The sequence below is a fragment of the Grammomys surdaster genome, unplaced genomic scaffold (genome assembly GCF_004785775.1).
Source record: "Grammomys surdaster isolate TR1022 unplaced genomic scaffold, NIH_TR_1.0 243, whole genome shotgun sequence".
Classification (NCBI taxonomy): domain Eukaryota; kingdom Metazoa; phylum Chordata; class Mammalia; order Rodentia; family Muridae; genus Grammomys; species Grammomys surdaster.
Genome location: NW_021604688.1, coordinates 5,579,330 through 5,605,211, shown reverse-complemented (window position 1 = coordinate 5,605,211; position 25,882 = coordinate 5,579,330). Strand labels below are relative to the sequence as shown.

General features: G+C 43.7%; 1 protein-coding gene and 1 pseudogene across 1 annotated transcript in view; one reads left to right on the top strand and one right to left on the bottom strand.

Moving 5' to 3' along the window:
- The window catches only part of Fhod3 (formin homology 2 domain containing 3), a 416,588-nt gene that overhangs the window by 192,206 nt on the left and 198,500 nt on the right, over positions 1–25,882 (bottom strand). The gene's annotated exons all lie outside the window — the stretch shown is intronic.
- On the top strand, positions 8,740–9,197 carry LOC114627137 (annotated as a pseudogene).

The following is a 25,882-nucleotide window of genomic DNA, read 5'->3' as shown; positions in this document are numbered from 1 at the left end:
TTTGTATGTGTGTATGTGTGTGAATGTGTATGTGTGTATGTGAATGTATATATACGTATATACGTATATGTATACATATATGTATATGTGTGTATGTGAATGCATGTGTGTGTCCAGCAAGTAAAAGACTAAAACCGTCAAACCTGGCCCAGATACTCAATGAAACAGTCTCCTTTTTTTTTTTTAAGGAACCAATGGCATTTCAAGGTTATCATTTTTCTAGAAAATTACTAGATACAATGCTAGTTTCTTCATTCCTTATATAAATTGTGAGACTGAGTTTGTCAGAGAGACCGTGAGGCATCTCTAACCCCCTGTACTGGGTGGGGAAGGTCCCGGAAACTCTGGTGCACTCTGTTTCCCATCTGGCTCCAGGTTAGACCCAGCCCATTCCCACAGGACATATCTCTGTGAAAGACAAGGACAGTACTCACTACAAAGACCTGTGGGAAACCCATTAAAGCCACCCTCATTATAAATAGCCCTACCAAGGCATGCTGGCCTTTTAATTCCAGTGTTACCCAATGGGATCCAAATTTCCATCTGTGAATGAGCTTTGATGTGGGGACTGGACTGGCAAGGGTAAATGCTTGTGCAGAGCCTTCAGATGCTGGCCCATCCCTCCTACTTCTCCCTCAGGATAAGACATGAGCAGAGGGCTCTTCTCAAGAGTAGAATATCAGCATAAGAAGATCCTGAAGCCCTTTAGGAAAGGACATTAATTTCTCATGATTCTAACACAGATAACCTAGAGACTTAGTTCTGTTCTACAGTTCAGTTCCAATGCTGCCCCACAAATGTCTGTGAGATCTAATTCCAACTTTTACAAAGGCTAGACTTTAAAAGGCTTTAGGAAACCATAAACCTGTAGAGCCAACAGTGGAATAAATCCCCATAATCCTGTGTCTTATGGGTGCAGCCCACAACTGACTGACCGCCTCATTCACTTCCCACTTTATTTGGAATGAGTAAAGAGACATTTATATTTTATTCCTGATTTTTGTAACCTTCAAGTCCCCTCAAAAATACATAGCAATGACTCTTCATTAGCAGGATCAGAAGAAGAGTGGGATCTGATGTACTTCCTGTTGGGGGGGAAAGTAGAGGCCTACCGGGTGTAAATGGATGGGTATGCTATGCGTCCTGGGGCGGGGATGTCAGCTGTGACAGCTACGTGGCTGCCTCCTTACAGCTCCTTCCTTGAAACGTGCTTTCTAGTTCAGGGCCCTCCTTTCCTTGCTTTCCCAGTCCCCCTTCCCCCCCACCCCATACCTTCCATGAACTGTTCCCTGCACCTGCTTCAGCCATTGGCACCACTGAAGAAGAATAGTGATGCATGAACAGGTGGACAGCAGCAGAGTCAAATGATCACACACACACACACACACACACACACACACGCACGCACGCACGCACGCACGCACGCACACACCTTCCCTCCACCAGCAAGTTTCACATAGCTGAGCTCTGATGTCCGTTTCATACCCCAAACCCCTTCTTCTCAGGTACATCTCTAAGCTGTCTATGAGAGCTCCGCCCCAGCTTCCAGCCACGATGATGCCTATTGTAGAAGGACCTGGCTTTTGTCCGTGAGACATTTATTCCACAAGTTAGCCTGTGCTCTCAACTTATTCCAAACAATGGGGAAGGCAACTATACCAGGCTGGTCTGAATCCCAGTAAGCAAGCTGACATGGGAACATCCTGGGAATGGACCTACAAACCTGCCGAATGCTTCCTGCCCACGCCACCCCACGCCCACAGTCTTGACATGTGTCATCAAGGAATCTGCTTTGATCTGCAGAAAGCACGTTTGCTGGAACAACATAATGAAAGGGGTTATGATTTAAACACAGGCAACCTGAAGCCAGGGGTGGCCAGGAACCCACTGGCTCCTCGGGGCCTCTCCCAGATGTTCAAGGCTTCACCCCTATGGCCACATCAGAGCCCAGACTCTCTCAGGAGTCACCCACTATGATCCAACACTGCTTTCCATTCTGAGAGACTTCACTACAACCCACTACCCTCAAATCCCCATGGCTTACTTAATCCCCTGGAACATATATTTTATAATGCAAATCATCTTGTTCAGTTTAATTTTCTTAAAATTAAATAGATAGAAAAATGATATAATAGAAAACTGGCTCATTTTAAGTTATTTGTTATGTCTGATCTACCTAGTGCTAGGTTTCCTTTATGTCCACCTTCATTTCTGTTGTCCACCATGGAATGGTCCCCTTAAAGGCCCCATTCCAGCCCCTCAGCTACCCCCCAGGACCCAGACAAGTATTACAAGTCTCCACTCACCACTTCAGGCCCACAAGAAGCAGAGAAAGGCCAGGTCTATTTCTGATTTGGATAGTGTTAGGAATTCCTTTATGTGGCGTTAGAATCACTGGTGTCGGTCTGGATACTTTCTACCCACAAGCCCTGGTTTTGATCTCTGAACCTCTATATAGAATCATTGTGTCTTCAGTCTCTATGAACTGTTTAAGCACAGTCACAACATGAATTTCTTCCTGTCCCACCTTCCTTAGGTGCTCACCACGGTCTGGATTCCACTCAGCTCTGACTCTTAAAGCACAGAACTGTGCTGTGAGTGCAGAACTCACTAGATGCCAACAGCAACAGACTTTTAATGCAGTTCACACTGATTGTGGGGTGCTGAGGAGGGGCGCAGAGTAACTAGAATGTTTTATGGAAGCTTGGTGATAGTTGGTGTCTACTGATCATAGACACACGACCGTGACAAATCAGTGTGATATGATGGACCAGGAGAGACAGCTCATCTGTTAAGAGCCCTGGCTGCTGCTCTAGAGGACCAGATCCATCCCAGCACCCACATGGCAGCTCACAACCATCTGTAACTCTAATTCTAGGAGATCTGATGCCCTCTTCTGGACTCCAGGGGCAACTTCACTCATGCACAAACCCACACATACATGAGCACATAATTAAAATCAAAATATTGTTTTAGTCAGGTGTGGTTGTATATAGCTTTATTCTCACACTTGGGAAGCAGAAACAAGTAGCTCTCTGGGCTTGAGGCCATTCTTGTCTATGTAGCAAGTGCAAGGCTAGTAATGGCTACATAGTAAGAGCTTGTGTCAGAAAACAGAGGATTTGTACGGGTGGGACCGGAAGGAGGGGAGGGAGGGGCTGTGACGGGGACATAAAATGAATAAAAAATAAATTATTGGGCAAAACAGCCAAAATCAAATGATTCCAGAATTTTATGCATATTGTAGTAGATTGAGATGGTTTTGTCTGTGAAATACAATTATATTCTATGTGAACATTATTTCCTTGCTAGTATTTGAAATTACACACATACTACAGCTTGTCGGTTTCTTTTTTAACTTCATGTATATCTTCCAAATTAAAATGTTAAATATTTTGGTAAAAAAAAAACACAAAAAAGCAAATAAGTAAACAAAACTAAAATATGGAGAAGCAACCCATTATACCAAACCCCACCTCATGCCACCCCCATCTACCACCTGCCTTTCTAACCCACGGCTTTCATCTGCATAAAACTGTTGTCCTGAGGACATCACATAAATAGTCACTTACAACATATGACCTCTAGGAATTAACCTCTTATGCCCATAAATCACGTGAGAGTCATCCAAGCTGGGCATGCCGACAGCTCCTTCCTTTTTCATAGATGGATGTGCCATCATGGGCCACCATTTGCTTAACCATTCACCTACCAAGGACACATGCCCTGCTTCAGTGAAGTCATCAAATCCTATGAGTTATTCATTGTATTGAATGTGTTACTCATTTGATGTCTAAAGAGTCTATAGGGATAGCGCCTATTTCCTTCCTGGCATTAGTAACTCTAGCTCTGTGTAATTCTTACTAGAGCTTCTAACAGCTGGTTTGGAACAGCAAGCTCCCCATTTCACTGGCTTCCTTTTATCCATTGCTCTCAGTGTCAGTGGCCTCTATTCTCAGCTTGGTTTTTCCTTGTGGTTATTTTAGATTCACTCGGTTCATCTTTCTCCAGTAACTAAGGCTAATCATTTCAGATTATTCCTATCTTCCTCTGCTTCTTTCCTCACCAGGTCTGACTTTGTTGCATGACACGAGCTTTCATGTTACAGCTTTCTTATACTTCTTTTTTTTTTTGCTGTGTTTTTAAACTTCATCTTGAATGAATGTCTTTGACCTATGAATCATATAGAAAGATATTGCTTACTTTCCAAATGATTTGAGAGATTTTCCTGTTCTCTCCCAGCTATTGGACTCTAGTTTGATCCATTGTGGGTAGAGATCAGATACTCTGAGTAGTGTGTCTTCTCAAGGCACTGTCTCATTATGTAGCCCAGGCTAGCTTGGAACTCACTATATAGTACATGCTGTCCTCAAACTAATGACCCTGCTGCCTTACCTTTACAAGTGCAGGGGTAACAGGCACATACCAGTATGCGACTGGTTCTTCTAAATTTATTGAGATCTGTACTGGCTAGTAGTAAGTCTTTGTATGCTTTTCTGGGCCTTTGGGGGAAAATATATTCTGAATGCGTCTTGGTCTTGTTTATTTGTTTGTTTTGAGTTGTTTGTTTGTTTTTCAAGACAGGATTTCTCTGGGTGGCTCTAGGTGGCCATAAATGTTCTGGAACTCACTCTGTAGACCTCGATCTAGAGATTCAGATCTCGAGGTCAGGCTTGCCTCTGCCTCTGCCTTCTGAGTGCTGGGATTAAAGACATGGGCCACCACTGCCCAGCTGTGTTCTGAACTCTTACAGACTGCTGCCATGAATGTAAATTAATGCAGACAGTAGTGAAGTGACTGTAGCAGAAAATAAGACAACACCTGGCAACAGAACTACTACCTGATCCAGCCACATCACTCCTAAGTGTGTTCCCTCAGGGATCTAATTGTGTATACACCTCAGAGATCTGTGTGCTCATGTCCTTCTGTTTAGGACATTGTCACCAATACTGCCATTTGGAGGACCTGCTTTGAACCTAACAATCTCCAATAGTGGTCTCGCTCCTGACTAGTACATCATCACCCTAGATTACCCAGGAGTCAGTGGAGACCATACCAGGAATCTGGACTTTGCCTGGACAATATCTTTGTCTTCTGGATGAGACGGCAATGAAGGAGACCAGTGGACTCCTATGTAGAACACTTACTATTGAACAGCTGAAGTAAGATGACAAAGCCGTGTATAAGGATGAGGTAGACCACTGAGAAGCCATAACAATCATAAGCATGCACCAAACAACTGAACCACCAGACAAGTAGGGCAGAAACTGCTAGAGCCAAAGAGAAACAGAGGTTGGTGGTTACGCCTGGAGACTACAATATACCACTCTTCACAACCCACAGAACAGCTGAAAGTCATGTAAGTCATAACATCTTGCCCAGGAGATTTGGTAGAATACCCAGCAACAGCAGAATGCATTCCGTGTTATTCTAATTATCTCTTCTTTATTATGACTGTTCTTAGCTAGCATATGAAACAGTGGGTTTCACTACAGCAGTCCCATTCACATATACTGTGCTGCATTGTTATTCCCTCCTTTGTTGCTCACCTTTTCTTTCCTCCATCCTCCCCCCATACCTTTTCTCTTACCCCATAACTACCCCTCTGTCTTCATGTCTCACCTCTCTGTCTCTGTCTCTTGCACACTCATGTGCACACGTGCATGCACACCCCTCAAACCTACATTTCACATGAGAGACAATGTGATATTTGTCTCTCTGGCCCTGGTTTATTTCACTTAGCACAGTGATTCCCACTTTCACTCATTTTCCTGTAACATTTTTGTTCTGTTTTATGGCAGAATAGAATGACACCATAGGTGTATACCCACCCAGTGTCTCTATCCCTTCTTGACTATTGTAAGAAGTGTCACAGGAACAAGATCACTATTAGAGATTGTTAGGTCCAAAGAGGGTCCCCCAAATAGCAGTTTTGGTGACAATGTCCTAAACAGAAGGACTCTAACTGTAAACGGAAGGATATTTTGAAAGGATTTAAAGGATTTAAAGGGATTAGGTAAAAGGAAGCCTAATCCCAGCATTCCTTGGGAACCTCCTACCTCATTTCTGTTTACCAGGACAGCAGGCCTCATAAGGCAGGCCTTCTGTTTAACAGGAAAGCAACTGCTCCCCGATCTTTCCCACGGCTACCTCAGGCAAGGGCATCTAGATCCAGATTAATTTAAACAGCCTACGTCTGCTCCAAGACCCACATTCCATTGACTATGATATAAAATCTGCTCCATTTCCTACCAAACTGCTGCCCTCTGTTCTCAAAGGCAGCCTGGAAGTTTGTTCCCTTAATAAATGCTTCCTTCTATCCACTTAATGGTTCGGTTTATGGTTTCACTGAGCCCTTGCTTACATAGACCAGCACGGAAAACCATCAAGAGGTGGCCAAGTGTGGCAACAAAGAGACCCAGAGCAAAGTGATACGTAGATGTCAAGAAGCTGTGGGAACGGGGGTCCTTGCTAAATGTGAATTAGGTCACAGCAAATGTGAATCAGGGGAGATTCTGTCAACAACATGGGAAGTGACATTTTTACAGGACATTTTCACCCAGAAGAGAAGATGCAATGGAGGGGCAGAGGTGTCTCCTTTGAAGTCAAGACAGGAGATCCTGGAAGCTGTATCCTAGGTGGGATACTCCCAAACCCTAATCATGCCATAGCCAGGCAACAAGAATGGAAGCCAAGGTTGTAAGCCACAGGAGAGTGAGCAGTTCACTGGGGAGCACACAGCTGCCTCAGCTCATGTCGGAGTTGGACATTCACATCAAGCTTTACACTGGAGCCCTCCGAGTTTGCTTTTTTTTCCCCACTTTGTTTTTCTTTCCTTTTTATTGTTATTTCTAGAAAAAGTTCCACTTGAAAAATCATGGTGTTTCAGCTGAACTAAGGGGAAAAGGGAATATTTATTGGGCATTTGTACTAGGGCCAGGATTGCCAGCCTAGAAAGTGTGTCCCAACTGCCTGTGTTCTTGCCATGCAGAACCTCTGGATTACCCCTCAGACATTGCTAGCTATGAAGTGAAAGAACAGATGGGCCCCGCTTCAGCCTTCCTCTTTGCTCCTAAGGGGGACAATGCTCAGGCTCCTATGCAACCACCAGGAACTTTCTGACCTCAGGGCAGCTTGTGACAGAGGCAGGGCAGAGACCTGAAGCCCAAAGCAGGGAAACAATAGGAAGAGGCATATAGTAGAGTCTACCAGCATCATCCACAGCTGTGGCTACTGAGACACTTCGGTTCTTGACTATTTTTGTTAATTTTGCCCAAGACAATAAGACTTTCTTGCCATCAGCACTTTCTTCCAGGATTATACAAACACACACAGCAATGCTTTAAAGGCAACTTGTTACAAAGTTCCTACATAACTGTGGTTAGATTTAGATTAAACCATACTTGCCTAGGACCACTACTGGTAAAGACCAGAGAAGAACTTTCCTAGCCAATTACATATAAACCGGGGGTTGGTAAAGCAGAGCCCAGGCCCCAAACCTGGTTTACCACCTTAGTTGGCAAGCTAAGAACAGTTTTCATAGAGGAAGCTTTGCAGTCAATTTGATGACAGGAAACAATTAATTTCAAATAAGCAAAATGTTATTGTCTCCAACTCAAATGTATTCATGTCATGACTAGACCTGAGCTATAACAACGCAGTACTCAAGAACCAGTAACCCCAGGGCAACACAGCAAGTGCTGAGCTTCCAGGCCTCACTTAGAAGTCCCAACCCTGGGATTAGTTTAATTGAGTCCCTTCTGCTCTGTGTCATTCACAGATTCATGGCTAAAGTCCTCTTTGAAGACTAGTATTTGTGGACAGAAGCTACTCTGGCTATGTGCCCTGTAAAGAGCGTCCACTCAGCCAGCAACAAACACAAGCAGACTGGCACCGTTGTGCTGGCCAGAACCTCCTCAGTCCTCATCTGTCCCTTCTCTCCATCATGCCAGTAGCAAAGCAAGCACCTCCAGAGGTCTCACTGTGTGGTATGACAAGATCATATGCATTACACATGCGCCCACCATTTAATCCCACCCTAGCCTATGAAAGAGATGCTTCCTAATCCCTGGTTTACCTATGAGCAAATTGCATTGAGAATGATACTAAACTCAGGCTGTTAGTCTCTAAATGATTTCAGAGAGAGAGAGAGAGAGAGAGAGAGAGAGAGAGAGAGAGAGAGAGAGAGAGATTTCTAGTTTCATTTCTGTTGCTGTGATAAAAATAACTCGATAAAAAGTAATAAATTATAGATTAAAAGATCTATTTGGCTTACAATTCCAGGTTACAGGTCAGGGAAGACAAGGCAGGAATTTAAAGCACCACATCCACAATTAAGAGCAGAGAGAAAATAAATGCATGGATCCTTGTTTGCTCTCAACTAACCTCTCCACTTACTCAGGACCCCTTGCTAGAGAATGGTGCCACCCACAGTAGGCTGGGTCTTCCTATAAAAGTTAACAATCAAAACAACTACTACCCTCTTATGCATGCCTAGAGACCACCAAATCTAGACAATTCTTCTTTAAGATTCTTTTCTTGGTGATTATAGATTGTGTCGAGTTGACAGTTAAAACAAACCAGCACAGTTCAACCGTGCATTTTTATGTGTACATGTGTGTACTACATGGAAAGGCCAGAGAACAACCTCAAGTGGTTCACACAATGCATCACAGATGTTTTATACTTTTTAATTTATAGAAGATTTATTTTAGAAGCAAGATGGTAGGCCTATGGATCATGGAAGCAGCAGTAAAACTGGTGACATCAAAGAGAACTATCTGAAAGCACTTATTTCCATTCCAAAATGGAACTTCATCTAGAGTGTGTCACAAATCTACAAATTCTTCTTTTCCAGATGACTACAACTGCAAAGTAGAGCTCACTTTGATATCTAATGACAGGACACTATTGTGTTCCCACCTTCTGTGGACATCCCATACAAACACACCAAACCTCAACCAGATCTTTTACATAATAATGAAGAAATACATGAACAAGTGATGAACACCAAGTTCAAAGAGAAGACTAAACAATTTGAGCCCTGACCCACGATAGAACAACTTGGCAAGGTGTTCTTCACTACAAAGCATCGATGGCACCCTTACAGATAGTAACATAAATGTAAAAAACTGAATCTTGCTTTGTGTCTTATTTACCAGCTGAGAAAAACATTAAGATGTTATATAGGAAAATAATAAAAATGCCCTTTCATATAAAAACTATTTATTTTAAAATGTGTGCGTGTGTGTGTGTGTGTGTGTGTGTGTGTGCATGTGTGTGTATGTGCCAGTGCTCTTTGAGGTCAGAGATGTTGAATCCCTCTGATGCTAGAGTTATAGGAAGTTATGAGCCATCATGTGGATACTGAGAACCAAATCAGTGTCCTCTGCAAAGAGTAGCAAGTGCTCTTAACCACGGAGCCATCTCTTCAATCCTTGAGATTCAGGAAATGGTCTACCCAAACTAAAGCCTAGGCCAATTCAGACCCAGAGTGGCTCTCAAGGCTAACTAGCCTCGATCTCTAGATAACACTGATGCTGGCCAAACCCCAGGGGGAAGTTATAGTATCTCAGCTCCATCCCCCCCTCAGAAATCCTAAAATCAAATAGTTGCCTTTTAACATCCCAGGATGTTCCTACTCAACAACATGCCTCAAAGGCTGCTCCCTCTACTGCCCATGTGCCAACTTAAATGACAGCAACCTGAGTTTCTTCACCCAGTTGAAAATGTCAACTGAGGCCAGCCCTCTCAGGCCTCATTATCAGAGACTAGACAGAGACTTCTGGCAATCACTGCTCCTCTTGCCTACTGCTTGGGCCCACATTCTTCCCTTGCTCAGCTGTCTCCTCAGCCCTAGAGTGACCTCACCACACTGAGTCTGGACCAGGGTCCTCTCCCACCTGAGCCCTGTCAGTACTCAGTCCTCACTTTCCATGCTTACAGTGAAGAAACCCAGAGGTATCCTTGCAGGCTGGCACAGTTACCAGAATTCTTGCCTAGAGTAAGTATACTACACAGTTCCTTTAAGCCAGAAACTCCCCTTTCTACATCCTCCAACCATTATCTACCTCATATTCCAGGGAATATCTGTTTCACCTGAGCGACATGGCCATTGCTGTTTCAGAGGGATCCCAGAAGGCAGAATAACACACAGAAAACTAACCCATTACCCTGTCCATGCCCACAACCCAGTTCTTTTTTTTTTAAGTACACACTACATATTTATTGCAAAGTGTTATGGCTGTTAGCCTTATTCATAGAAAGAAAACAATAATTTGACTGTATCAGTTATAATAATAAAGATACTAATATACTGCTTTATCATAGTTATTTTAAATATATTCCTTGAATTACCCTTCACTTGAGTCTCTGGATTATATTGATCATGTCCTCACTATTATTATTATCATTATCTGTGTGAGAACGAGACGGGAAAAGTAGAACAAATAAATCACAAAACTGGTTAAGATGAGCTGGAGCAACCTAGGCTCGGAGATTCGCAAATTCACACTCCACATTTGTGAAAACATAGAAAACTCGTACTTATCATATAGAGTAGTTTGTTGTAGCAATACACCAATCGTGTACTGTGTGTGTGAGAGCATTTTATTGCTTATAGAATACATAGACATGCCATCATATGGACTGATCGGGTTATATTTAGGAATATGTATGCATAGGCATATATGCATGCAATAACAATTAGTGAAAAAGAGGTCATGAATTTGAAAGAGTGTGGGAAGGGGCTTATAGAAGGACATGGAGGGAGAACATGGAAAGGAGAAACATTATAATTATATTATGTCAAAAAGAATATATTTTAATATAGACACTTCTTCAGCTGCAATAAAAATAAAGACCAGGTCTTAATGCACACTGTATGCCTATATTTTGCCTAAATTAAGTTATTTATGAACAAAATAAAACTCTGAAATTGAGGCTGACACATTTACATCAATCTATCTATTTGTTACTTCTATATGTAATATGTATGTGTGGGGCCTTTAATGGGTGAGCGTAAACAAATGACAAGCTAGAGTCCCCAGACACAGGATTGTATTTCTTTGAATATGCCCTGCACTATATCATTAATTGAGTAGACACTGTGCAGTCATAGAACTGGCCTCAGACATCAGCCTCTGAACTCAGAAGCCTGATCCCTCTTGCTTTTATCAAGCAGCCAAACCAGTATATCCTAAGTACCCGCTATATCTCTGTACAAGAAACAACGTGCAACCCAGTTCTTAATCAAAAGAGAGAACAAGGCAGGGAGTAGGGGTTATTTGTCAGTTAAAAAAATGTACACCAGAAAAATAGCTATAAATAAACTATTTCAAAGTCTAAGATATTTAAAATGGATTTATTGAACATACTTGGTGAGAGACATAATTTAAAAAAAATTATTTATGTGCATTTATATGTGCTTGCTTGCCTATATGTGCAACACACATGTGTGCCAATGCCCAGGAGATGCCCAGTGACATGGCCAGAAGGCTGTCAGATGCCTTGAAATTTGAGTTACAGGCAGTGTTAAGTATGTAATGTGGATACTGGTAACTGACCTAGGACCTCTGCAAGAGCAGTTTGTGCTTTCAACCACTAACCCATCTCTTTAGCCCCATAAGAAACATGATTAACAGATGAGAATACTGATGTCTTCTACCTTAAAGACAGCCCAGTGCTCTTGATCTTGTGGATCCCCACCCAACATGACTGAGTCTCCCCACTCTGCAAGGTCAGTCTTGATCAAGAAGCAGAAGTTCTCAGGGTTAAGAGTGGGTTTCCTGGAAGCCAGCAGACCCTCACAGAGCAGAGCCTAGTGCTCCAGAGTCCAGTTGAGAGCCCAGCCTGAGATCCGGATCCAGATGCTGATGACTGACATTCTATGGCACTTGATGCAGCTCGGGATCCAGATGCTGGTGATTGACATTCTATGGCACTTGGCGCAGCTCTTTCAGGCCTGAGCCCACTCAGCCTCTTTGTATTTTTAAAACATAGATATAATGTGAGGAAAAACTACTCTCAAGCCTCTTGTCACTTTAGTTTTTCAATGAAAAAAAAAAAACCTAAGAAAAAACATGAATTCTCCACCAGATCTTTCTGCTACAGGTGTAAGTCACCTAAAGCCAATTGCTCCCAAAGAGAACACTCAAAAGAAGCCTGGTTCCTCACCCTACACTGTTGTATGGTGTAAGCAGGCATCTCAGCAAGGAGGAGCAGACAAACTCAATGTCAGATTTTACCAATCCGATAAGGACGTTCTGCTCAAACCCACCTGTATGAATGTTGTCACATATCTAGAACAACCACCAAAGAGTGTAGTAATGGGACATCACAGTTAGACATGCTGCTTAGCTCGATACAGAGAAGCACCATGCAGAATCAGCAATGCCTTGCCAACAGCCTCTTATAAACCCGTAGGCAGGAAGAGACCACTTGCTCTCTAGACACTCTCTTTATAGCAAAAGTTAGTAAGATTTGCCTGAGGTCCTCCCTGGGACACTGAGCTATTAGACACCATATATTCCATTCTGACTAGCTAAGACAAATCCATCATCAGGGTGATGGTGTAAAGAAGTAAGATGAGCCAGAAATCTGCATGGCACACTGGCAGAGAGCAAGGTTGTAGGGAAATTGTGCAGTAACAGCTCCTGCCAACTGAAAAGAACAGAAGTTGGACAGTGATGTCAACCTTTTCAGCACTCAAAACCATCCAAGGGTAATCTGATAAAAGAGTCAAAATAAGAAGTTTAATTGACAGAAAGCTCATAGAATTTAATGGTGCATATGATGCTGGCTTTGGATAACCCCTGAGCAAATGAGATCACTCATTGCCCAGAGGACCAGGCGGGAGATCTTCCAATGCTATCTGCAACTAAAAGCGAAAGGGGAGAAGTGAGGCAGGACACCAGCACAGCCCCACCAGGTGAGGGATGTGTAACTCCCAGCAGGAGGGAGCGAGTACATTCTGCACTCGCTCTTAGGGTCTCTCAGCACTCACTCTTTGTGCAGGAAAGAAGAAAGTGAGTAACAGGAAGGCTGACTCTGTTCCCAAGAAACTCGGGACCTTATGATCAGAGCACTCTGTTCTCAGCACTATGTTTTAAGTCATCTAATTATTTCAGTGTCCTGTTTGGCAGCCTGGAAGAGACGAGCCAAGAACACTAAAACACCGTGGGCCTCTTCACATGCGTGTAAATGTGTTGCTGCCTACGACATGCTCTATCACGGGAGTCTCTGATTTCAAGACTTCCCTGTCTTAGCATTGTGCCAAGGATCTGTTCTCTTGCAGACTTTCCTGGACCACAGTTGCTGGGAGATTCCTTCATTGTAGAGTCTACCATGAGCCAGGTACTGCAATGAAGCTCTGCTCAGAATTGGACACGGAGAGTCTGGGTGCAAATAAGCATGGAGAGAAGAGTGCAGTCCTCACAAAGGGCGTCAACTTACAGGGACACAAATCATTATGGGTATTGCAATGGCTAATCTTAGCTGTCAACCTGACTAAAGACCAGGCAGCCAGGAACACCTGTGAAGGATTTTCTTAATTGGATCTGAGGGGAGAAGATCCACCCTAAATCTGGATCACTTGAAGTCACAGGACATTGCCTAAATCCGGACCACACCTTCTGGTGGCAGGCCACATAAAAGGACATGGGAAAAGGAAGCTTTGCCTTGGGGCTGCTTGCTCTCACTCTCTCTGTCAAATTTATCCATTCTGTCCATTAGGCATTTCTTCACTAATATTACAAACTATTTCTTCAGGACTCTAGTGTAGACTGAAGACCAGCATTCCTTAGGACTCCAGCATCATACCAGATCCTGGAAGACTGTCGAAAATCCAGTCTCATGAACTTAACCACTATCAAATCTTTGACCTTTCTGTTGGGAGGAAGTCTTTGTTGGTGTAGCAGGGCCACAGCCTGTAAGCCATTCTAATAAAGTTTCCATATCCATAGCCTCTCTCTCTGCCTGCCCCTCCTCATTCTGTTTCTTTTAGGAAGTCATGACAAATACAGATACTCTATAAAATGGGGAAAGCACATGAAACAAGAGCAGTACAGACGAATAATTATAGTGAGCTAAGGCAGAGGATGAGCTGCTACACAGTGCAAGACACTGAGTGTATGGAAGATTTTAGAAAGTCCATGCAGCTCAGCTTCATACACAACAAACACAGAGCTAGGAGGATGTCCTGCTACAATGGTGATGCAAGTATCTTCTCATTTCTCCTACCATCTACCCCATCTACACATATGTGACACAAATGTAACATGAAGGCCTGCATGTTATAGACAACTTGTGCTCATGGTGGGAACCCTTAGCAAGTGCACTCTAGTATTTGACCCAGTGAGGGGACAGCACGGTAACCAGGAGACAGAACTATGGCTCAGGAAGCTCCTCTGTGGCCACCACTCTTGTCAGCCAGTGTAAGGCTGAGAAAGAAACAGAAGTGCAAGGCTGACTCTGGATCACAAAGGTGCAAAGACAAAAGCAAGCAGAGAAGACCCAGTTGTTTCAGTCAAGAAACCCACTGGGTTACATGACAGAGTGCAAAGATACGTTCTCACATCCTGCTGCACACAGGACAGTCACAGGCACTGGAGGAACTTTTGGACTCAATCCCTTTTTATAAGAGCGTATGATTTGTCAGAAATCTAACTTAGGCCAGATGAGCCAGACCAGCGCTTCTTAAATATTTCTACTGAGGATCCCAAAAGTTCCTGTGGTTAATGTTGATTTTCAACTTGACCGGATCTACACTCATTGAAGAGATAGTGTCAGGTATGTTGGCCAGGGTTACACAACATCCTAAATGTGGACACAGCATAGTTTTAAGGGTTGAGATTCTAGACAGAACAGAAAAGTTCAGCACCATGGGGCCTGGAGGCAGGGGTAGCAGAGCAAGGCTGAGACAACCCTTGCCCTGTGCCATGCAGGCCCAGAAGGGTAGACCATGCCCAATACAACCCCTACTCGTGCCACATAGCATGGTTGGGACATAGCACTCCTGAGACCACTCCTGAGGTGACCCCAGGCACCCAGAGCCCCCTAGCACTACTCAGATGAGCAAGTAAGTGGTGGAGAGATAGAAGAGAGAAGCAGAAAGATGTGGGTACAATGAAGAGAGGCAGAACTAGAGACTCAAGGGTGGTTAGGAATGGCCTGATGTGAGTAGCCAATGAGGCCACCTAAGGCCATGGTGAGGTCCTGGCCTGTGCTAGCACTGTGGGCCATGTCTGGGTGTGTGGACCTGCAGCAGTGGAGGGTCATGGCAGGAGTCTGTTACCACAAAAGGCCAGTGGACAAGCCTAGTTTGGGCTGCTGCCTAGGGCTGAGTGGATGTCTGTGCAGAGCTGCCCTCACCCCTCATCTGAGCATCATGGAAGAGCTGGCTCCAAAAGCATGTGAGCAGGGAAGCAGACAGCACTGCGCCTCACCCAGTGGCCCTGGCTGTTAGAGCTGTAGGTGAGCCAGCCTCAAGGGTGTGAACATGGAAAAGCTGGCTCTGCCACTTGTCTGCTGTGTGGTGGCACAGATAGAAGGGAGATGTTCCCCCCACCCCCACCCCTACCTCCACCCCCACCCCCACCCCCACTTCCAACTAAGGCAAATCTGGATACTAATGAGATGGGTGTGCTTGTTTCTTTTTACATAAAGAATTAAACCTTGGCTGAATATTTCAAAAAAACTTCAGCAGATAAAGCCCCTTCAATATTTTTCAGAATGGATCAATGGTTTGATTATATAACTGTCAGTGTTGAAACACTGCTTCATGTAAATATATACTTAAAAATAGCAGAAATGTGTTTAGGGCCATTTCATAATGTTGGAGATTCTGTCCTGATTCCAAGACAACGTTCATTTAATGGACTTAATTTTATGAAATTCAAAGACAGCAATTATTAAAATCAAATACTCTAACATAATACAATCCAAAGATAACTAATTTGATATGTATGTACTAAGGAATAATGGAAGACGCTTATGGCCTTTGCTTCCTATAATTAAACCATTATGTTTCTATAAAAGCAGACATGTTTCTTTGAATTATGGGTGTGTGTGTGTGTGTGTGTGTGTGTGTGTGTGTGTGTGTGTGTGTAAGAGAGTGAGTGAACTTGAGTAGAGGGGCGTGCATGCTCTCGTCAGGGCCCATGTATGTGAGTCAGAGGACAACATTAGACCTTGACTCTCTCTTTCTACTGTGGGATCCAGGAACCAAACTCAGGCTGACACAATAGTATTTTTATTCATTGAGCCATCTCATTAGCCCAAGAGCAGAAAACTTTCTGTGAACAGTAAAAACCAGTGTAATTCATAACAAACAATAGTCTCAAACTGAGCTGGTGTATGTCAGTGTTCATGATGTAGCAGCACCTGTGTGCTCAGACCAAGGCCACGGTGTAGTCACGTGATGTAACACAGGCACATGTCACCAGAAATTCCTCAGGTTAATTGTATATTTAATGTTGAGTTAAATTTTGGTTATCACAAGTCCAGAAACCTTTCATTGTTGACAATTTTTCATAACTTTTACATGCAATTATGCCCCCCACACACACACACGGGATCCTGGCAACAGTTTAAAAAGCTAGGTCTCCCCTTTGGCCTATACATATAACCGGGATGACCTTGCTCACAAGTCAACACTCAATCCAGCCACATGTCTACACAGAGGGGCTGTAAGCTGCAGGACATTCCCACAGCTCACCACCAGGCACTGGACGAGCAGTCAGCCAGCCACTGTCTGCAGAGATCCAGCTTCCAATCCCACACATCTGCTTTCCCAGCAGAGTAGGGAGGGTGGGGTTTCTTCCTATCTAGGCAAGGGTAACAGCTCAGCTACAGTGGACAAAAAGGTCTAATCATTTTTGGCTCCTTTTGCATCAGTACATCAGCTGATGGGAGTCAACTTTTTCACCTATATGGAACATGAAAGTCACTATTTCCTCTGTTTTCTAGCTTGAATATCACTAGAAACCTGTGTGCTGTCACTTTCCCACACAACAATGAGTATTTGGCTTGAGCACATTTCATATTTTATGAAATTCCCAAGAAATGTGATACACTAAGCTGATTCCTTTTCAAAGGAAATAAAAAATTAATTCTGAAAAAGAAACATCTCGAACGACCATGCAAAGAATAACCCACAAAGCTAGTTCCTGGTCTTTGAAATGGATGATATAGGATTGAACTATTTAAAATTTATTGACTACCTTTGGAAGCATAATAACGCTGATATTAGAGACCTTAAATGGGGAAGGAGGCAGTCAGGATGTTCGTCCAAACCCTAACTTAATACAGTGTTATTTTTGGTCTATCCATTCTTACTAGAAGGCTATCCTAAACCTCTGCCAAGTTCCCTGTGGTAAGGGGCCTCAGCCAGAGGCCTTCTGTCTCCATCCAGCTGTATACATTGGGTTTATACTGGGTAAGGGAAAGAGTTGAATGGGGATACGCAGGAACAAAGTAAGATCATATCTGGAAGAGATTCCTGTCTGTCTTCACAAGAGTGTCCTAAGATAAATGTGCACACACGCATGTGGGTGCACACACGCACATTCAACCACTTAAATCTAGACTCCACATATGAGCCTATGCTATGTTTTCACAGTAGCTAAGTTATGGAATCCATCTAGATGCTCACCAACAGAAGAACGAATGGAGGAAATGTGGTCCAGAGACACATAGAATTTTCCTCACCTGTACAGAAGAATGAAATTCTGCCATTTGCAGGAAAATGGATGGAGCTGGAGGTTATTATGTTAAATGACAGTCCTTTGTTTAAACAGAGATAGACATGAGCAAGAGTCAGTAACTCCAACGGGCCTCTGTCTCTTGTGGTGGAGGACTGCTAAGGAGTGTGAGGAATGCATGCCAGCAGTGGTGTGGACTTCAGCTCCAGTGGTTGTTCTACAGTTGCCCCAAAAGCCCAGCATCTAAATCCAAGTTGCTGTCCTTATGGAACCATCCCCTCCCTTTACCCAAGACAGCTGTCTCTTCTGAGGCTGCATAGTGTTTTGTGCCAATGGTAGGAACCACAGATAGCTTAGCATTGTGAGCCTTTGCATGGGGTTGCACCCACTTCCTAATTCTGTATAACAAATGGCCACAAATTCAGCAGCTTAAAACAACATGTATGTATCATCTCACAGTTCCTTTGGGGCCCCAGTCTTACCAAGCCTTCTTCTCAGGGTCTCCCTGGACTGTAATCAAGCCTATGGGACTGTGGTCTCAACTGAGGCTTGGAGTCCTCTTCCAGATATATGTGGCTGTTGGCAGATTTCATTTCCTTGCAGCTGTGGAGCTCATGATGATTTGCTTCTTCAAGGTCAGTAGAGGGATTTCTAGATTTCACTTTAAGAGTTTCATCTGTTTGGGTCCATCCTAATCCAGATCATCTTCCCTTTGACTGAGAGTCAACAAATTGAGAAGAGAAGCTTAACTACATCAGCAAAATCTGTTCACCCTAGCCTGCTAATGTAACCTCATCATGGCTCTAGGACATTCACAACCCCAGCACTCTCACAGGTATGGCCTGTAGTTAAGAGGGGAGGATTATACAGGTTGTGTATCAGGAGAGGCAGCCTTCTGGGCCATCAGAATTCTGCTACAAACTTCCCCCCATTGCCTTCTAAATTCACAGTCTTGTAGCACCTGGATTAATTACTTCTCTCACTGTTGTAACTAGATTTCTGGTAACCCCAACTTAAGGGAAGATGGGCTTATTTTGGCTTTTTCTCTGAGGATACAGTCCATCATGGCTGAGAAGGATTTATGGGAGGAAGAGGATGCAGCTCATTACAATAGACCACAGCCAGGAAGCAGAGAAAACAGCCTGGTGGTATCCAGGCTGCTTCTTCCTCTTCCTCCATGGGCTGGAGGACCCCAGCCCATGGGATCGTGCCAGCAACAGTCGCTCCTTAGTTAAAGCCTCTGGCAACACCCCATACACATGCCAGAGCTATGCTTCCACAGTGATTCTGGTCCTTAAGTTGCCAATGGAGATCAGCCACCACGGCAGGTTATTCTCGAGCTTAGTGGTACAACTTCGTATTTCACAGTGTACTATGGTTTCTTCTTCCTTTATTTCACTTCAAAGTGACTCTATCTTACAAATCACTTAATTGTCTTAGTTTCGGTTTTACTGCTGTGAACAGATACCATGACCAAGGCAACTCTTATAAAAGTATTTAATTTGGGCTGGCTTACAGATTCAGAGGTTCAGTCCATTATCATCAAAGCAGGAACATGGCAGTATATAGGCAGGCATGGTGCAGCAGGAGCTCAGAGTGGGACATTTTCATCCAAAGGCAAACAGGAAAAGAGTAGCTTCCAGGCAGCTAGGAAGAGGGTCTTAAATCCCAATCCCACAATGACACATCTACTCCAAGGCTATAAATAGTGTCACTCCTTGGGCCAAACATACTCAAACCACTACAGCAATCAAGTAAAATACACTATTGAGTGAGTGGATTCATCAGCCTGTCTTTATTTATTAAGGATTTTAATCATAGAACAATTGGGAAGAGTGAAAATTAAGAATAGTGGATTTAACTGCGCTGAGTGGACACAGTACCTTGAAATGTATTGACTGTCTGAATGAAAACTGGAGTTGATTAAAGACAACTTGGTAGCTTACAAGCAGCTGTCTCTGCTGAGCGATTGATTATACCTGCCCCTGCTGCTGCCCACTGACCTCAGGCTCTAGCTGCTCTGGTCTGTCAATGTAAACTCAAATATCCAGCAACTCGCTAGAAACACCTCAGGCTTTTAGTGCTAACTATGACTACTGAGGAGGTACACTCCCTGTTAGAGGATTACCCAGTAGCCACTGTTAGCCTTCCTTCTCCCTACCCCTTATAATGTTATGTCATCTGTGTCCCTGCAATGACTCCTTCTTATTAGAGCCAGTATGACATTTACTGGACAGAAACTCTTTGGGCAATGTTGGGAATGTGGCTGGATACAAGTAAAGATAGGAAAGCCCCATCCTACCCCAAAACATAGTCTTGGCTGCAACTCTTTCCCCATGAGTACCACCTATATCTCTAGTCCAGCCTTAGCCTAACAAATAAACCCAAACCCTGTGCTGTTTCTGAGAATACCCCTGTGTCTCAGCCCTTGGGTTCTGGAAGACAGGAAGCCTACTCCTGGACCTTTGCTTCTGGCCTCACCATGTATGTATGACTTCCTGAATAGAAACTGCACGAAACTTAACCTGTCAAATTTCTGAATCCTTTAAAAAGATTCTGTACAAACATTTTTGATGACAAAGAGCAGCAGTTCCTTGCCCTTGCCAATGGTGCAGATTGGCTCTATGTGACTTAAGCACAGCTGGCTTTCCTGGGAGCTGAAGTGGGATCACAGTTGCTTGGAGACAGTCTGGGATCCTATAGCAGCAGAGACATAGCCCAAAGAGAAGGGTGCAAACGGCTCCCCTTTCCTCCTTTCAGCCTTTCATATTTTACTTAGAACCTTAGAAATAGAAGGGATTTACAAAGGTTAGCCAACAGCAGCTGACCCCAAGCTTAGTGGACTTGACAGGTCACCTGGTCACAGCCGGAGTGTTTCCAAGGCAACATATTGAGTCCTATGTCTAGGACATTTTAATTACCACACACCTGTTTGAAATCAACTCCGCAACCTTTCTTGAACTGCCTTCTAGCCCCTCATCTCCAAATCTGTGGAGCTCCTGTGCCCTCCCTACTGAGAGTAGCTGACAGACATCACTAATCAGCTATGGCGCTCTTTCCTGCTGATGCTGGATGTGGCTTCAGAATCCTCAAAGACTGCTCCAGAATGGCACCACAGATCAGTTTGTGTTGGCAGGAGAAAGAAACTAATTTTCCAACTCTTGGAGCTTGTCTGCTGTCAAAAATCAACTTTCCTGAAACTTCTACTTACTGCTTCTAATCCATCTTTAAGAAAAAAAATTGGTCCCTTCTTCCAAAAACAACCACTTACTTAGCTAACTACATTTAAACTCATCTACTGATTAAATCCTAGTAGGCTCAAGGCCAGGCCCATGGATGGGATTACCTGGGAAGGAAAGGAGCAAGTGGGTACATCTATCCTGAAGACTGAGGGGTCATAAAAGTAACAGAAATGACTGTGCAGCTGCGAAGCAACAGAGCCCCTATGTTCCCTATGAGAACTGTCCCCAGAAGAAACTGTTCCCAGAAGAAACTGTTCCCAGAAGAAACTGTTCCCAGAAGAGTGTGACTCTTCACAGAGTCTCATTGTAAGAAGATAGGGAAAGAACAGGTAGAGAAAGAAAGCAAGAGATAAAGAAAGAATGCTGAAAACTAGCTCAAATAAAACCCCTCCAAAACACACTGACCCTTCAGCATGCACACAATGCTCCAGCTTCACACCTTCTGGCTGTGTGCGTGAAGTTCTTAGTGTAAGGTTTACACTTAGTCAAAGTCCCTCACTGAACACTGGACGGCCCGTGCATAGGGCTCATTCATTCAATATCTTTACCAACTACTTGTCAAACATCTATGAGATACTTATGAAGATGCCAGTGCTGGAGCTACAAAGGCTGCTGTACATCATTCTGTAACCAAAGAACTTGTCCTCTGTTTCAGAAGCAGGAAAATAACTGTCTCTCCTACAAAACAGACTATACAGTACAGTCCACATCTGTGCATTCCATCTGGCGAAAGCATGACAACACAAAATCAAGATATATACCATCCTAAACTATTGATCCAGCAAACATATCAGCAAGGGCTTTTAATCATTTGGCACACTCTAGGAACTGTGGTTCACCACATGTTGTCAGTGATATAAGTGTTAAAACCAAGTTATATGCAGAACACCAAAACACTAGGGTCCAAGACAGTCTTCTTGGGGTTATCCCTGATCCCCACCTTGAAGGATAAGCAGAATGCAGATGCTAATGTATGAACCCATAATGGGGATAAACAAGCCGCTCAAGGGTGAAGCAGAGAACAGGACCCTCCTCGGGACAGCAGATATTCATTCATGATGGTCTAGATAGGCACACTAGAGTATTGTTCTTCCAGTGGGCTCTTCCCACATGGGAAGCCCAGGACTTCATGGATGTCAAGGAAGAGGGGAACAATTGAAGATAGGAACTGAGAAGAGCTGATCAACAATGCAGGAAGTTAGGCCTTGACACTGGGCACAAGAGGGACCAAAAACGGATAGGACTGAAAAACACACAGATCCATTAGGAAGTGGGAGAAGATGGGAGAATGGGTTGGGAAGGAAAAAGTGTTGGTCTGAAGCTAAAACCTCAAATGTGAATGAAGATACAGAATGATTTGAAAGGACCAGAGAGGCAGACAAGCCTAAATTTGATGGGCTGCTGTTACAGGTGAGTGGGAAGTAGGTTTAGGAGACCCTCGGTGGCCACCTTAAACATGGTGAACAATGGTGCTCTTGGTGGAAACGGCATGCAGAGATGTTGGGGAAGCTCACTGAGTAGGATGATGTTGGGACCAGGTTTGGGATGTGGTGTCCTGGGACTAGAGAGACCCAGAACATGGTTGGCTCATAGATCATATCCTGAGCTATGGGACACATACTACAGGGAAAGACTCAATGTCAAGAACACAGTGACATTGGGAAGCAGCCCTGTCTATTTAGCCCTGCAAACTCCAAGGTGAAGAAATCTATGAACATACCAGTTGCCATTCTAGCAAATTCTAGCCAAGAAAACAGATTAAAGTTTACCTCAGACATGCTGTTTAACCATAATCCTGGATCTGTAACTCAAAGCTGTATAAAAAGAAGACCACATACAAGGTCAAGTAATAAGTAGCCGAATGGGTAATCCCTGTGCTTACCCTGGCTGAGGAAAGGGCAGAGTGTGGAGACACAACTTTGGTTTGAGTACAAAGGAAAAACTCCTTGTGGATATATTGTAATGAGATTTGTCTGGGTATAATGCCACACCCTATATAGGAGGAGCCAGATATCCATGTTTCTCTTTCTTCCGTTCTGCAGCAGATAAAAGGATGATGGCAGAGCCTTTTATCAGCCTTCCTTCAAGTAAAATACTTACGGGCTTGTTGACATAGGGTTTCCAAAAATTTCATTTTATTTTATGTATTTATTCTTGTCTGAAAGACAGCTTGAGTTTCTGGAGAGATGATTCTACATAGAATGCATTGGGAATGCTATAAATAATCTACTTGAAAGGGTGAGGTGCAGCTCAATAGTGGAGCAACTGGTCCAGCGTGTACCAAGCCCAGGTTTGGTCCTCAGCACGTACTCAAGGGGCCATCTGATGAGCATAGAAAGGAGTTGATGATATTTAACTGTAACTATCTTCATTACTTTTCTGTTGCTTTGATAAAACCCCATACCTAAAAGCAGGTTTTTAAAAGTGATAGCTTATTTTGGCTTATGGTTTCAGAGGGATGAGTTAATCATGCTGGGCCAGAGGGATTGTGGAAGCCAAGAGATCATGAATCAGAGAGTGCTAACTGTAAGGAAGTAAGGCTATTTAACCTCAAAGCCCACCAGTGGCTTACTTCTTCCAGCAAGGCTGTACCACATAAAGTTCCCCCAAACAGTACTGCCAACTGGGAGTCAGGTGTTCACATACCCAAGCCTATCCAAGACGTTCTCAATCAAACCAACACACAACGGCGCTGAATTATGCAGATAACTTTATCATTTCCAGAGTTTAAAAAGGGTCCAATGTCAGCGAGTTCACATGAATCCACCTAATGATGCTGTAAGTTGGAGGTAATGTTTGCCAGGCAAACAGCTGTGCATTCCTCTGTAGATTCTTCTATATAAAGTGTCTGCTACCATTTATCAATGCTTGCTACTTCCAACAATAGTGTTTACTTATAAATCTAAAATTTCGTCTTAGGCATTCTGTAATTATAGGATAAATAGCACTTAAGAAGATAGTAAGAGAGGAAAGCAAAGCCACCCTTAAAGATGGCAACAACCTTGAGTCAGAAAGTGGCCCTACCACACTCACTCATGGATACGAAGGGTTAATGAGCTGGGGCTGCCCTCCCTACAAAGTATCCCAGCATGCTCTCTGACCTCAGAGCAGAAGAAGCATAAAAAGCATTTTGCTATATCAAAGACATGTATCTGCTTCTGCCCTTTCTTGTCCCCTCTGGCAGGAGATGGTTAGGGCACAGACAACAAGCTATGCTGAGTTTGATAATTCAGAACTTCCAAAATAAACAAAAACCCAGCAGCCTCCAAACCACCTCCTCTTAAGTCCCCCCAGATGTCCCAGGACAAGCACAAGTGGGAAGGGATCAGAAACCAAACACTTGAAATATGACAGCTACCTCCACTCCAGCAGGCCCACCCAGACATACCAGGGACTGCCACTGGCTCTGGAAGACACTGGGCAGCAGGTGGCTTCCGGTTCTGGAAACAGAATCCTGCAGATACTGAGGCAGCAGAGTCAGGTGAGGGTACAGTGTGGCTCAGTCTGGAGAAACCAGGAGAGAAATGGAGCCATTCTAACGTGAATCCATATTTTGCCCCTGTTGTTGAAAGGATTGAAAGACACAGGAGGGGCCTGGCCAGTCTCTGAGCTAGTTTCCTAAGGAAGTGCAGGTCCCATCAGGAAGAGGGGAGGGGCCACAGACCAAACACTCTGAAGACTGTCAGGAAGCCTCTCTGTCATCATGGATACTCAGTAACCACCAGAGGGATTTCCCATCTCTCTGTCCCCAAAAAGGGCAAACTGTGTCTCTCCTGACAAAACCCAAACATCTCAACAGGTTGCTGATTATACCTGGAGGTCACATTCCCGACAGGTGCTAAGCTGAGGCTGGGGTGGGGGTGGGGGGAGAGAACATCACAGCTACCATGCAAGCTTTCACTGGGAGATACTTTGGATGGCCCTAAAGACAGCACCAGCCACAGAGCAAACTCAAGTCTAGCTTGGTGAATCATTAAGGTATCAGTTTCTTTACAGAGCTAAGTAAGAGGTTTCTTACAAGAACATGGCTGACCCCAAAGCAGTGACATCATCAAAAGGCCCCCAAACCAGCCTCCAGCATCCCTATAGCTGCTATCTTAGTTTGCTTTCTATTGCTGTGATAAAACACTAACCAATTGATTCCACCCAGGACCATGTAGCACCCAGGAGGTAGCAAACAACCCTAGTGAGCTGGGTTTTCTTACATCAATCATTAATCAAAAAAATGTCCTAAACTCTTGCAGTCTAATAGAGGCATTTTTTCAATTGATGTTTCTCTTCCCAAATAACTCTATCTTGCGCCAACAGGATTAGAACAACAACAACAATAACAAACAGGACTACCCAGGACAACTGCATAGATGTAATCTTTCTTCACTTACCCTTACACACTCTACATATTGTATCACCTCCAGGGACCCTGGAACTATACACAGCTGGAACAGAATTATTCACAGCTAGAAGAAAGATATAAGACGGAGTGGCTGGAATCTCCCCTCTCCCTTCTATAAAGGAGCATAAGCAGGCCCCATCTTGAGGGTTGCTTGCCACGGCCACTCTGATTAAGATGATAATGGCCACTATGCTTGCAACATAGTATCCCATGACAGGACATTAAAGTTACATGGACAACACATGATTGAAAATCCCAAGAGCAGAAGTCCATGGAGACAAAACTTAAAAACCTTTAGGTACTAATGTAAAATGCTTACAAATCAAGTTGACATATTCAATGCAAGGCAACCAAAATTTCAAAATCATTGTTAATGACTGTGAAATACATAGGTAAGAAAAATTATAAAGTTATAAAATTATCCAAATTACCAAGACTGACCAAGATTGATGAAACCATTAGGCCTCTAATAATTTGTTCAGTCTAAAACAATATGGAAATGTACATGCCTTCTACTCTGACAACTCCATCCCTGGGACTTCTGCATC